This window comes from Cavia porcellus, unplaced genomic scaffold (genome assembly GCF_034190915.1).
Source record: "Cavia porcellus strain 051 isolate PalLab524CR breed Dunkin Hartley unplaced genomic scaffold, mCavPor4.1 scaffold_29, whole genome shotgun sequence".
NCBI lineage: Eukaryota > Metazoa > Chordata > Mammalia > Rodentia > Caviidae > Cavia > Cavia porcellus.
The window spans coordinates 21,757,394-21,770,095 of NW_026947512.1; the positions used below are offsets into that span (position 1 = coordinate 21,757,394).

General features: G+C 38.1%; 1 protein-coding gene and 1 pseudogene across 11 annotated transcripts in view; one reads left to right on the plus strand and one right to left on the minus strand.

Annotated features, from left to right (window-relative positions):
- Ppp1r12b (protein phosphatase 1 regulatory subunit 12B) overlaps positions 1-12,702 on the minus strand; it is a 235,775-nt gene that overhangs the window by 63,717 nt on the left and 159,356 nt on the right. The window lies entirely within an intron of this gene.
- Positions 12,057-12,657, plus strand: LOC100730212 (high mobility group protein B1-like; annotated as a pseudogene).

Below are 12,702 nucleotides of genomic sequence, written 5' to 3' on the forward strand. Positions count from 1 at the left end.
GTGTAATGGAGAAGGTAAGATAGATCTGTAAAAATTAGGGATTTTGTTTTAGACAGAAGCTGCTTCTCTAACTATCCTATGCTGAGAGTATATACTATCACTCCCCTCCTCAGTTCTGATGGACAGAAAACCATCGTCTGCCAAAAATTAGTGTAACAGCTGTCTGAAATGTATAGATGGTGACTCTAGGAAGTGAGGTCCATTTTCTTTTCCACAAGGAAAGGGAAGGAGTCAAGGATGGTCAGGGGATAAAACAGCATGGAAATTTCATTGTCTGTTGTCTTACTCTATTTCTCCCCTCTCTTTCTTGCAATAAAAGCCCTTGCACATTTGTTCAAGGTGAGGCAAGGATCTGAAGCAAAGGCATCCTTGTCTCCTTCAGAACTAGTGTTGAATGAACCCTTTTTTCTTTCCACCATGATCGTCTTTCACGTTTCTTAGAGAGCAATGGGAAATATGGACCAGTATGGCTTTCCAAGTTAATTTTGGAACATATTATCTTTTTTCATAGCTGAAAGCTATTATCAGGTCACTGCTTACCCCCAGTGAGGCTGCCACCAACCCTGGTATCAATTGATATCGGTCAGGGCCAACATAAGGTGGCAGAGACCTGTTTCTACCATACAGCTGACCTGTATTTTCCTGGCTCGTTCCTAGAGATGGAAACCTGGCAGAGGCTGCTGAACACTGTGAGGAAAGAGGTGACTTCAAGACCAAGAAAAAAATCATGAAAATATTCTGGATCAGTTACTTGCTGAGGAAAAGTTAAAAGCTACCATAGCACTGTCACTGCCCCGATCACATGATTACCTATTGTAGATATTCTGAAGAGTGACCAGGGACTAATGATTGACTTGAGCCTGGATGGTGAGGAAGTGATAAGGAAGATTATCTAGCAGTTAGGAAATTTTCTTCTTTTGGAGTCTACAGAGGATTTTAATGGATATGAAGATGAGGAAGAATTTGTTAGAAACTTTCTCTTCCACTGAATGAAGCTGGGTTTAAAGAGGAGGAAACCAATGATCATGACTCAAGGATACAAGTGGTCAGAAAACATTTAAATACAGAATACATATGGAAAGAGATTTTCAGTTGAGGAAACCAATACTGTCTACTTAGGACATGTCTGCAGCATCCTGATAACATCCGTCCCTCTAACTGCTCCCAGGCAGGCTCTATACAGAGGAAGCCACTCAGCAATGCCTGGTCAGTAATAATTATAGTTTGCACAGCAGAGACTAAGTTTTGGTGGCAAAAGACAGCAACAGTTAAGTGCATGCTCAGAGAAGGTAAAATAGATCTGTAAAAATTAGGGATTTCAGAATGGGCATAGCTAATGCCTGTTCTCAGCCAGGCTCTGGTCTACCTGCTTGGGCAATTGATGCAACATTTAGTCAGTGAGACACTGAGAGCCTACAGTCTCTCACTGAACCACTTAAACCTAGCCCACCAGGCCACCTTCAGGTAGCCCAGTCTTAACTGCTCTGCTCATCTTTGAGAGTTGGTCTTTTTGGGTGAAGTCATTTATTTATGTAACTGTCAGTTAGACAGTTTGTTTGAAATGTTGTGAATTATGAGGTAGTTGAGTCAAGCAGACCTTCCAGGGTGGTCACCTGACTGCAGGGGTCAGTGCTAAGAAGAGAGGGAATTTGGACCTCCTAGGCCTTCAGTATGGGAAAAGGGGTTTCACCTGGGCTAAAAGTATTGCTTTTGGGGTCAGAGATTAAAATGTAGAGTCCAGGATCTAATATGAAGCTTCTCATTTCTCCACATCATTGCATCCATCCATTTGTGTAATTTAAATTATAGCCATCCCAGTGGGCATGAAATGGTATCTTACTGTGCCTTTGATTTGCAGTTCTTTAATAACTAATTATTCTAAACATATTTTTATATGCATTTTGTTTTGTTTTGTTTTTTTGGTACCAGGAATTGAACTTGGGACCCACATTTGCCAAGCAGCTGTGCTGCTGAGCTACATCCTTGGCCCCTTATGTGCCTATTATGATAGTGTGTGTATTTTTGTAGTTATATTTTGCAAGTTTTTTTTTTAACTTAAAAATATTTGTTTCTTTGGCCTTTTAATCGTTAGTGTTCTTTGTATTTTTGAGATACTAGATTTTACCATATAAGAAATATGACTAGCAAACAGTCTCTTCCATCTTTTGGGTTATTCTTACCATACATTTCTAGATGATTTTCTAAGGCACAAGTGTTTTCCATAAAATCTTACTTATCTGTTTTTCTGTTTGTGGCTTATGCTTTCAGTATTTAAGAATTCACAAACCCCGTGCCCAAAGATCACAAACATCCACCTTGCTTACTTGTAAGATTTTGATAGTTTAGCTTTTATACGTAAGTTTTTGATCCATTTTTAATTAATGCTGCATTTATTGTGGGGTAGAGGGCCAACTTCATTTGCATTTGTATGTATCCATGTATTGAAGACTCTCCTTCCCCCACTGAATACCTTTGCTGCCCTTGCTGAAAATCAATTGTCTGTAAATAAGCGGGTTTATTTCAAGGCTCTCTATACCACTCACCTATATGTCTGAGCTTTACGTCAGTACTATGTGCTCTTAAGTACTATAGATTTGTAGTAAGTTTTTAAATTGGAAAATGTGAGTCCTCCAACGTTTTGGTCTCCCCCCGCAACATTTCATCCTACACATTTCCATCTGAATTTTAAGATCATCGTGACAGTTTCAGCAGTAAAGGCAGCTCAAATTTTTATGCAGAGAGTTCAGGGGAATGTTAGCAAGCTAATAATACCTAGCAAATCTTTATTTCTAGCCACAGAACTCCTCAGATGTCTGGCCTGAGTACCTAACTGCCGACAGGACACTTACTTTTGTATCACTGATAAGAATTTCAAATTCACCATGTTAGAAACAAAATCATTATCTTTTTATCTAGGAAAGGGTTCTCCTGAATTTCCAGTTCTTTTTAGTAGAATGTTACCCATGCAGTTTCAGAATCAGAAACATGAATGTCATTAATTGAACTGTTTGCCAAATATTCATAGAAAACATATCTAAATAATATGAATTCTGCTACAGCCTAGAGGCAAAATAATGGACAAGAAACAGGACTCTTAGCTGGGTGTGGTGGCTCATGCCTGTAATCCCAGCACTCAGGAGGCTGAGGTGGGAGGATTGTTGCGAGTCTGAGACCAGCCTGGGCTACAAAGTGAGCTCAAGGCCAGCCTGAACTGCATAGCGAGACCCTGTCTCAAAAAGAGACAAAAAAAACCCAGGACTCTTGAGTTTTGTTTAATTGGCAAATACAACACAGTACGATTAAAACTGTGAATTAAAGATAAATTCAAGGTACTAAGCAAAACTAGTGTGCACTGATGAAAGGTCAAAACAAAAACACTTTTTGGAGGAAGTGAGGCCTAATGTAATAATAATTCTGTTTTGTAAGGTAGAGGGAGTAGAGAGAAGAAGAGAGAGTAAAACAAGAGGTGGTATGCTCTAGGAAATGGGAACATTTGCAAAAGCTAGAGATGGGAGGAAAAAGAACAGTAAAGTACCATTATACTAGTAACTGTCATTTATACTAACCAAAGCCAGGACTGGTGCATAGACCTATAATTCCAACTACTTCAGAGACTGAGGCAGGAGGATTATAAATTTCAAACCAGTCTGGGCAACTAAGACCCTGTCTTAAAAGGCTGGGAATGTACCTTAGTAGTACAGCACTTGCCTAGCATGTGCACAGCCCTGGGTTCCATGCTCAGCATCAAAATAAGAAGCAAAACTTACTAAAAATAGGCACCATGCTAAACACAATTACATTAGTATTTCTGTTTCTTTCATCACGCTTACAAAATAGGGATAATAATCTTACTTTTTACAAATAAAAGAAGTTTCAGAATGAAACTATTTTTCCAAGATCATGTAATTAAAAAGAGATGGGGATCAGGGACACAACTCAGCAGCATAAGTGCCTGCCTAGCTAGGCTTCAATTCAATTCCCAGTAGGAAAAAGAGAGAGAGAGAGAGACAGACAGACAGAGAAGCAAAATCAGCTTTGAGCTCTAAAACCAATACAATTTTTCCATGTATCCTCTAGACTATCTTTCATCATCCATAACCAGTAAAATATTACATCCTACTACTTTCACATGTCTCAAATGTCCCCATTCTGTCCACATCTATCATTAGAAACCCAGTTCATTATCTTTCACCTGGAACTTTGTTCTAATTGCTTTCTTATAAAGAATGTGGGTATATCCCAGTAAGCCAGATTAGAATTACCTCATTTTCCCAACAAGAGATCTATTAAATTACTTGTATATGTATCATGAAAGAAACACTCCTGCTTTTATCTAGAGCTTAGCCACAGGTCTTCTTTTCTTATTTAATGAGTGTGTGTGTGACAGAGAGAGAAAGAGAGACAGACAGACAGACAGACACAGAGACAGACACAGAGAGATATTGATGTCTCTCACCCATTCCTAACTCTGTAACATACCATAAGGTAGTGACTCCCAAATATGTACTCTTCCATGAACACGACATTCCTATATTCAACTGCCTACTTGACATCTTGACTTGGCTATCTAATAGGCTCATTATTTGCTCCATTAAAACCAGTATCTGAGGGGCTGGAGCTCTGTCTGCTTTGTACATTTCTTATCCTTAATGTAGACTGCTTGATACATAGTAGATAATCGATAAGCAATTAATATGTTGATTGAATGAATGCATGCTGTTACTGAGACAAAACTGTGATCAGCATGTTGTCCTAAGGTGCCTCTGAAAATTTAGCATTCTGGGTTAAATGAAAGAGGGAAAAGAGAAGTTGGTTCTAATCTTTCTCCATGTAACACAGTTAATTCTATTTGATGATGGCTTATCTGGGATGTTAGCAATCTCTAAATATCTTACTTCTAGGAATATGCACAATTTGTCAAACCGGCCTATTAAAAATCACCTCCATGATCTATAATATTTCCAGGCTTTATAGTATGTATATCGCACTCCCTTCTATTCAGAATCTTAAGGGGAGAGGTCTGAAAAATCGGTGTTACATATGAAGAGTCGCAGTGATTCTTACTAAGAAATTTGAGGGAGATTAGTTACAAGCTTTACCTATTGGGTTACTATCAGTGTCAGCATGTTCCCCTAGCTCTAAGTCAGACATTCCAGAAATGATCTATAAGTCACCCAAATATTTCATGAGTTTTTATTCTAAAACCACTGGAGGTTCCCAGTGACTTCATACAACACGTCATACATGAGTCCCCCACACAACATGTCATAGACGAAGTAGACTCTTATTCTCAAGAAAGGATCTTATTTTACTAACTTGATAAAAAATTAACTGTACCAACACAGGCTCAATTCCCATGCTTGTGACACATTATCAGCTTTTATCACGTTTTGCTTTTTTTTTTTTTTAAAGCTATTGAAGAATCAAGATTTCAAGTTCTATTTTAAAAATCTACTTCTCTTCTCTATTACTTTAAGCAAGCAGTTTCAAAGCTGTGATGGTCTCTGTCACCCTCCAGACCAATCTCCCCAGTTTGTTATGCATATATTCAGTAGGCTGAAAGCTGACATGGCAAAGATGAATAAATTTTGTATTTTCCTTCTAAGGAATTCAAATGACAATTGGAAATTAAGGTGAACTACAGAAATTAATACTCTTCTGACAAGCACTGACCCGAGAATGTGAGAGCCTTAAAGGCAAACTCAATTGTAGTTACAGTCCACAAAAAGCAGAATTTCTAAAGTGTCAGGTGATTATATAGCCCCAAACTGCAATCTTAGTTAACCTCAAAGACAGATCTGTGGGAGGTGAGATCAGATGAGAAAAACAAATTAGGGATACACTGGAAGAATCATTTTAGACTTATTCCTCAAAAAGTAATGAAGTGAAACAGAACAGTGAAATTACATCTAAAATGATATAGACAAAAACTTCCCCTTCACTGTGTTATTCAAGAAGCTTCTTGTTGATGCTTTTCCACATAAAGACAAACAAACAACATACATCTCAGACCAAGACAAGACCAAGACTTCTCTTGTCCCACAAACTGTTGATGATAGTAAAGAATCAGAATTACCACAGAAATGTGTGAATGAGAGAAACTGACATCTGGAATCACTCTGACATCAGTGGACATTTTTTGGACCAGTAACAGCACAGAGGCTGGCAAACTGTGACAAATCCAGTCCATGAAGCTACTTTTTTTTTTTCTCTCTGTTTTCTTTTTTTGTCTTTTTCCTTTTTATCGGTACCAGGGATTGAACTCAGGGCTGCCTGCTTATAAGGCAGGCGCTTACACTGCTGAGCTAAATCTCCAGCCCCTCTTTTATTCTTTTTATCGGTACCAGGGATTGAACTCAAGACTGCCTGCTTGCAAGGCAGGTGCTTATGCCGCTGAGCTAAATCCCCAGCCCCCATGAAGCTACTTTTGTAAATGAAGCTGTCTTGAAAAATAGCGACTCTCACTTATTTACATATTGTCTGTGGCTGCTCTCTTACTACAACATCATAACTGGAAAGTTTCAAGGTTATGTGACCTCCAAAGTAGTCAGCAAGCAGCTACACCAAAACCTTGGGGAAATGAGAACCTAGCACTCAGTCACAACAGACAGCTCTGAAACTCACTGGTTTGGTGTATCAGTTTTGAAAGCCCTCCAACTCCTTAGTAAAATGCCACCTTCAAGTATGAAAAGTTTTATTTGGCAACCTAATATCCAAACACGTTATCATTCTCTTACAATGCCTTGTATTAACTGAAAAAAATTTCAGAAACACAATAAGAGCTATAAGCTCCAAAAACATAATTATTTTGTTTTGATTTATTAATTTGCTGAGGTTTGTTGTTGTGGTGGTGGTGGTTACTGTTGTTCTGGTTTGTTAGTTTGCTTTTGACATCTTGCCATGTGGTCCAGGCCCCCGAACTCCTGGAATCAAGTGATCCTCCCACCTTAACCTCCCAAATAGCTGGAACTACAGGCATGCACCACTGTGCGTGGCTTTGCCAAGCAGGTTTTAAAAATGCCCCTCTTTTCCTTTCAGCATAATTTAACATATGAGTACAAGTTATAAGAAAACATCTAAAAAATTGTAATGCATAAAACATCAAGTATTTTTAAAAAGCCTACGCACATTTGTGTGGACACTTAGGTAGCCTAAAGGATCATCTTTGGATTCAAAACTATGGTTTCCCTATGAAGAGATTCATGCCACTCAATGGCTGCTGATTCTTGAACTTGACTACTTGAAAACTGAGGTTGTACAGAAAAAACTTAAAGCTGGTATCTTGCCACCGTTCACCTCTACATTTTCACTCTAACTATTCTATCTTTGAGGTTCTAGCCAAATAACACTTTTATTGGCAACATCTGTTAGGTCTCAAACTCAAGAATCCTGCTAGTGTAAATCTATAAAACACTCTTGTTTGTTGAAAAGGGGCTTCAAATTCCACACCCAGCTGTCTACCTAAATCATGGGGCTAGCACTCTAACATTAGCTAAACCTAAGCCATGGTTAAGGCTCTCTAGTCATACTATCAACAGAAGAAATGAATACTTTCATAACCACGGTAACCCTTAAACTCCAAAAGAAAGGGGAACAATTATTCATGTAGGCCTCTTACGATCAAAGCCTTCATAGGACTGATGACTTTGATAAAAGAGTTGAACCCAAATGCTTTGAAGACAATCTTATGAAATTGTCATCATGGTAATGACAGGGTCCAAGGAATGTTTAAGTTGAAAACGATCTTTTCTCAAGAGTATCATTAGCTGGTCTTGAATATGCTTAGAAACAAAAAGACGAACAGAGAGACACACAGACAGACTGACTGACCGACTGAATTTGGGAAAATACCAGCAGGAAATTCACCAGAATTTTAACAATAATTTCTTCTAAATAGTATGGTTATGACAATTTTTCTTAAGCAAAAGTAACTCATTTTTTATAACAAGTATTTTAAAATCTTCTACCTCTCACTATCTTGAAATGAAATTCACTGATATAAAACAGCTAAAATCAAAATATAGAAATAAATGTAAAGTAACCTATAATATTTATGAAAAGATATACACACCTTGGTGCTAGGATTGAAGTGAAGCTTGGGCCTTATGCGCTCTATCACTGAGCCACATTCTATCTCATATATATATTTTAAATATGTTAATTCTTGGGCCAGTTACACAAGGAAGCATAATAAAGTAGTCAGAGTTCTGCAAACATCACAGAACTATCATGAAGGCAGAGGTCAAATGTGAGCCTGTAGAATGTGTTAGATGTGTCATCATTACACAAGTAGCATTACTCTCAGTCATGCTGACACGTCAGTAAAACTGAAGGTTAATTAATTTCTCAATTTACTTATTAGAAATTTTTAGAACTGCTTTCTACGAATTCAGTTTACATATAAAATTGGTTTTAGATGCAAATACAAGAGTTTTTCATCTACGACTATTTAGGGAGACAATAAAAGGTCAAGCAAGCTTTAGGATCATCATTTAATAGGAGACCTTCTTAGGGAATTTAGCAGCCCTAGCCTCTTCCACCAAATGCATGCACAATATCTCCCTTTGCCATGTTCCCTGCAAGTACTCTTATGAAAATTTACAGCCTCCTCGAATATGATCCTGCTGCTCTTAAGGATCCTGTTTTATACTTTTTTGAACTTCATAAATTTTCTCTACTGAAACCATAAAAAAAAAATCAGAATTTGAAGTTTATGAGTATCCTTCAACAAAAAGACACAAGGTCACGGATCGCTAACACAAACAGATGCCCTAAAGGCACCTGGAGGCAGATTGAAGAAAATGGGAAAAAAAAGTCAAGAGGTTAACTACACTGTCCTTAGTAGCTGGATAAGATGTTTCAATGAAACTCAAACAGATACCTTTAAGGTCAGTTTATTCTATCTTTTTAAAAGATTTCTGATTAAAGTAGAATTCACTGATGTAATGGGATACTGGGTCCAATTTTATAGTCTCCAAGGAATACATGTGATCTTTGATTACTGAGATTGCCTTAGCAACGACATGACCTAAAATTAATAAAGTCCGTAAAAGGAAGATGCCAAAAGCAACTTTGTTCTTAAAACAGCTTATGTAGCTTGGGCTAAAAGCAAGGCACAATCCATATATAGAAAATCACAGCATCTGCAATATTTTAAGACACTACAGTCACAAAACAAGAGCAAATGTACAGTGAGAAAAAGGATCCTTCCAGGTCAGTGTAGAGTCAGCCACTAGAGAAGATTCTTCAGTGCATCCTGATAACACACAGTTAGTTTGATTGCCAGTCTCCATTCTCCTTTCCTGGACTCCCCACTATCAACGAGTATACAAATTTGAGATAGCTTGCTTTTCATGAAAAATACCTGCCAACTCCCAAAAGCTGCCCACAACAGACTGTTTACAACAACCATTACTTATTAAATCTATCCTTAGTTTTTATATTCTTATGAACATTATGCTATCAAATTTCTCAGACTTTTCAAAACCTTCCTTTTCAAGCTAGGGATAAGCTAACTATTTTTCCTTCCCCCCAAGTCCCCTCATTATCCCCTCTTCCCATCTGTCTAAAGATAAACAGTTTGCAAGGAGAACATCTACATTTTATTATCTTTCTAACTCTATTAAAACAATAGAGGTGTTCTAAGGAGGCGGCGGGGGGGGGGGCTGGTTGTTCTGTGGTACTCTGCAAAACATTACTACAAAAATAACTGAAGTCTATCTGATAGCTCACCTACCGTGCCTTTAAACTCAGTCAAGCTGTTGTTCTATCTGGACAGTGCAGTCTTGTCTGGAAAATACCTTACCATATTAGGCAATCAGGCCTCAGAGAGAGGGGAAAGCAAAACAGACTTAGGGTTTTACCTAAAAGGAGAATGGCAAAGAATTACCCAGTGGTGGAAAGTGGACAGAAAATTGCTGGATATCCTCCAGCAGATAAAGGGGGCTGTTCAAGGTTAAGTAGCAAGATTTTAAAATACTGCTGGACAGAAAAGATCTAGCAAACTGAATCAAAGCTGTGAAAAATTAGGAAAAGACAGAAAAAAGTGTTATTATTTACTCAAATAAAGAAGGTAGTGGAAAAATAAAGATCTATAAAACCAGAATTGTTAGAAGCACTGATAAAAAAGCATAACCAGAAGGAGTAAATTAGTCATAAAAATAAAAACCTGTTTGGTTGAGGGAAAAATTTGCAGGGATTTGATTTACTCAGGAGCTCAGAAAGTTCCAAGCAAAAATTGAGCCATTTGGTCTTATACTTACTTCCCCTTTGTACTCAGTTTTCCCCCATCTTAGCAATCTGTTCTAAAACTTATTCCTCAGAATTCTTCAGGTGTATGTCAGACATGCCAGAGTGATAGAAGAGTTTGGGCTACTTCTCTTACTCTCCAAAATCCATTTTCAAAGTAAGTAAACAGCTTCAAAATGACATAATTTAAGCTCAGTGAAAGCATTCCAAAGCTTTATCCTCATCTGACTTAGCAACTCAGATTTGGAAAATAATTGTAACTTTAAACCCAGAGCGTCTCGCCCCTAGGTCTGCATTCTATAGTATATTGCTTGTCATAACAATTTATAAGTGAATGACATAAGATATGTAACAGATATCAAGACACAGTCAAATGAAATAGATGGCTCCCTGCCCCCCCACCCTGGTAAAGGCAGGGTCTCACTAAATTGCCCAGGCTCTCAGAGTGCTGGAATTATAAGCGTGTACCACTAGGCCTGGTAGTTAGATGGTCTCTTTCAGTTTTAAAATCCATTCTATAATGGCTATTCTAGTCATCACTGAGATAAATTTTACTACCTAGAAATAAGTTTATCAAAGAATACTTTCTAACTGAAACAGAAATATTATTCAAATGTGTAATAAAGCTGGAAAGAATTCAGCAAAGGGAATAAAGACTAAGCCAGCTTAGTAGATCACTTGTAGGCACAGTTAAACCACAGAACCTCTGTGCTATGGCTAAAAATAGTCTCATGATACCCTCGGGCTTCAAAGTCCTCTGGATAAGGTTTGCACAGAGGTAATATTTTTATTTCAAAAGTTGTCAGAGGATGCTCTGGGATATCTAGCTGTCCTGCACTACTACATGAACAGCTGAGCAGAGCTCATGGGTAATATCCCTGTATGAATTGAGAATAAATGTTAAAACAACAACAACAACAACAACAAAATTGAGTATTATTGTTTTGCTTTTGAAACAAAGTGAATTTATATTTTTGGTGCTGAGTGCTAGGAATCCCCAATCTCTTACGTTGGCTCTTGCTGTTTTCACTTTGAATTATGGAGTGCCGCAGGGTTTGTCTTTGGGCTGCTTCTCTGTCTGCAACTACTCTCTGGGTGAGGTTTCTAATTCCATGGTTTTAAGTACAAGCTATATATCTACTGACATCCAAGTTTATATATCCAGGTGGAATCTTTCACCAAAACCCAGACTCCTATATCCAACTGTTCTTGTGATCTTTCCATATGAAAATACATCAATCAAACTTTTTAAATTTAACACTTCTAAGCCAAAACCAAATGATTGCTTTTTCTCTATCAAATCTACTTTTCCCCATAGTATTCTCCACCTCAGTTCAAGAAAAATCCACCTTTCATTTTCCTTACCTAAAAGCTTTGATGGCAAAACCACCTCTTGTTTTCTTGCTCTATTTGTTGTGACAAATCTAGGTGGTTCTAACTTCAAAAGACATCCTGAATATGACGACTTCTTGCATCTTTTCTGCCGGCTATCATCTGAGTCCAAACCACCATCTACTTTTCCTATATTATAGGAATAGCTTTCTGATAACCCGACTTCTATTAGCATCTCCTCGGAGTACATTCATCAACATGGCAGGTGGAATGATTCATTAAAATATAAATGTATAACACTTCTACTCAAAACTCTACAATAGATACCTACACATTCATTTAAGCAGCCAAAGTTCTGGTATCTGGCTCCCATTCTCACAGGCACTGCAGTACACTCAGCTCTACAGAGACAGTGTCAGGGCAAGTGAAAGCTAGATGGCCCTGGGTGACTCTGCCTTGCTGGGGAAAACAACAACATGGGCAAAGGAGATTCTAAGAAGCCAAGAGACAAAATGTCATCATATGCATTCTTTGTGTGAACTTGCTGAGAGGAGCACAAGCAGCACCACCCAGGTGCTTCCATTAACTTAAAGTTTTCTAAGAAGTGCTCAGAGAAGTGTGAGACCATGTCTGCTAAAGAGAAAGGAAAACCTGAAGACATGGCGAAGGTGGACAAGGCTTGTTATCAAAGAGAAATGAAAACTTATATTCCCTCTAGGGGAGAAACAAAAAGAAGCTCAAGGATCCCAATGCTCCCAAGAGTCCTCCTTTGGTATTCTTGTTCTATTCTGAGTATTGTCCAGAAGTCAGAGGAGAATATCGTGGCCTCTCCACTGGTGATGTAGCAAAGAAACTGGGAGGAATATGGAATAATACTACAGCAGATGATAGGCAGCCCTATGAGAAGGAGGCTCTAAGCCCAAGGAAAAGTACAAAAAGGACATCGCTGCCTAGAGTCTAAGGAAAACCTGATGCTGCAAAAAAGGGAGCTGAAAAAGACAAAAAGGAGGAGGATGAGGATGATGAGGCAGACAAAAAGATGAGGAGGAAGAAGAAAAAGAAGATGATGATGAGTAAGTTGGTTCTAGTGTAGTTTTTTCTTGGCTATAAAACATTTAACCA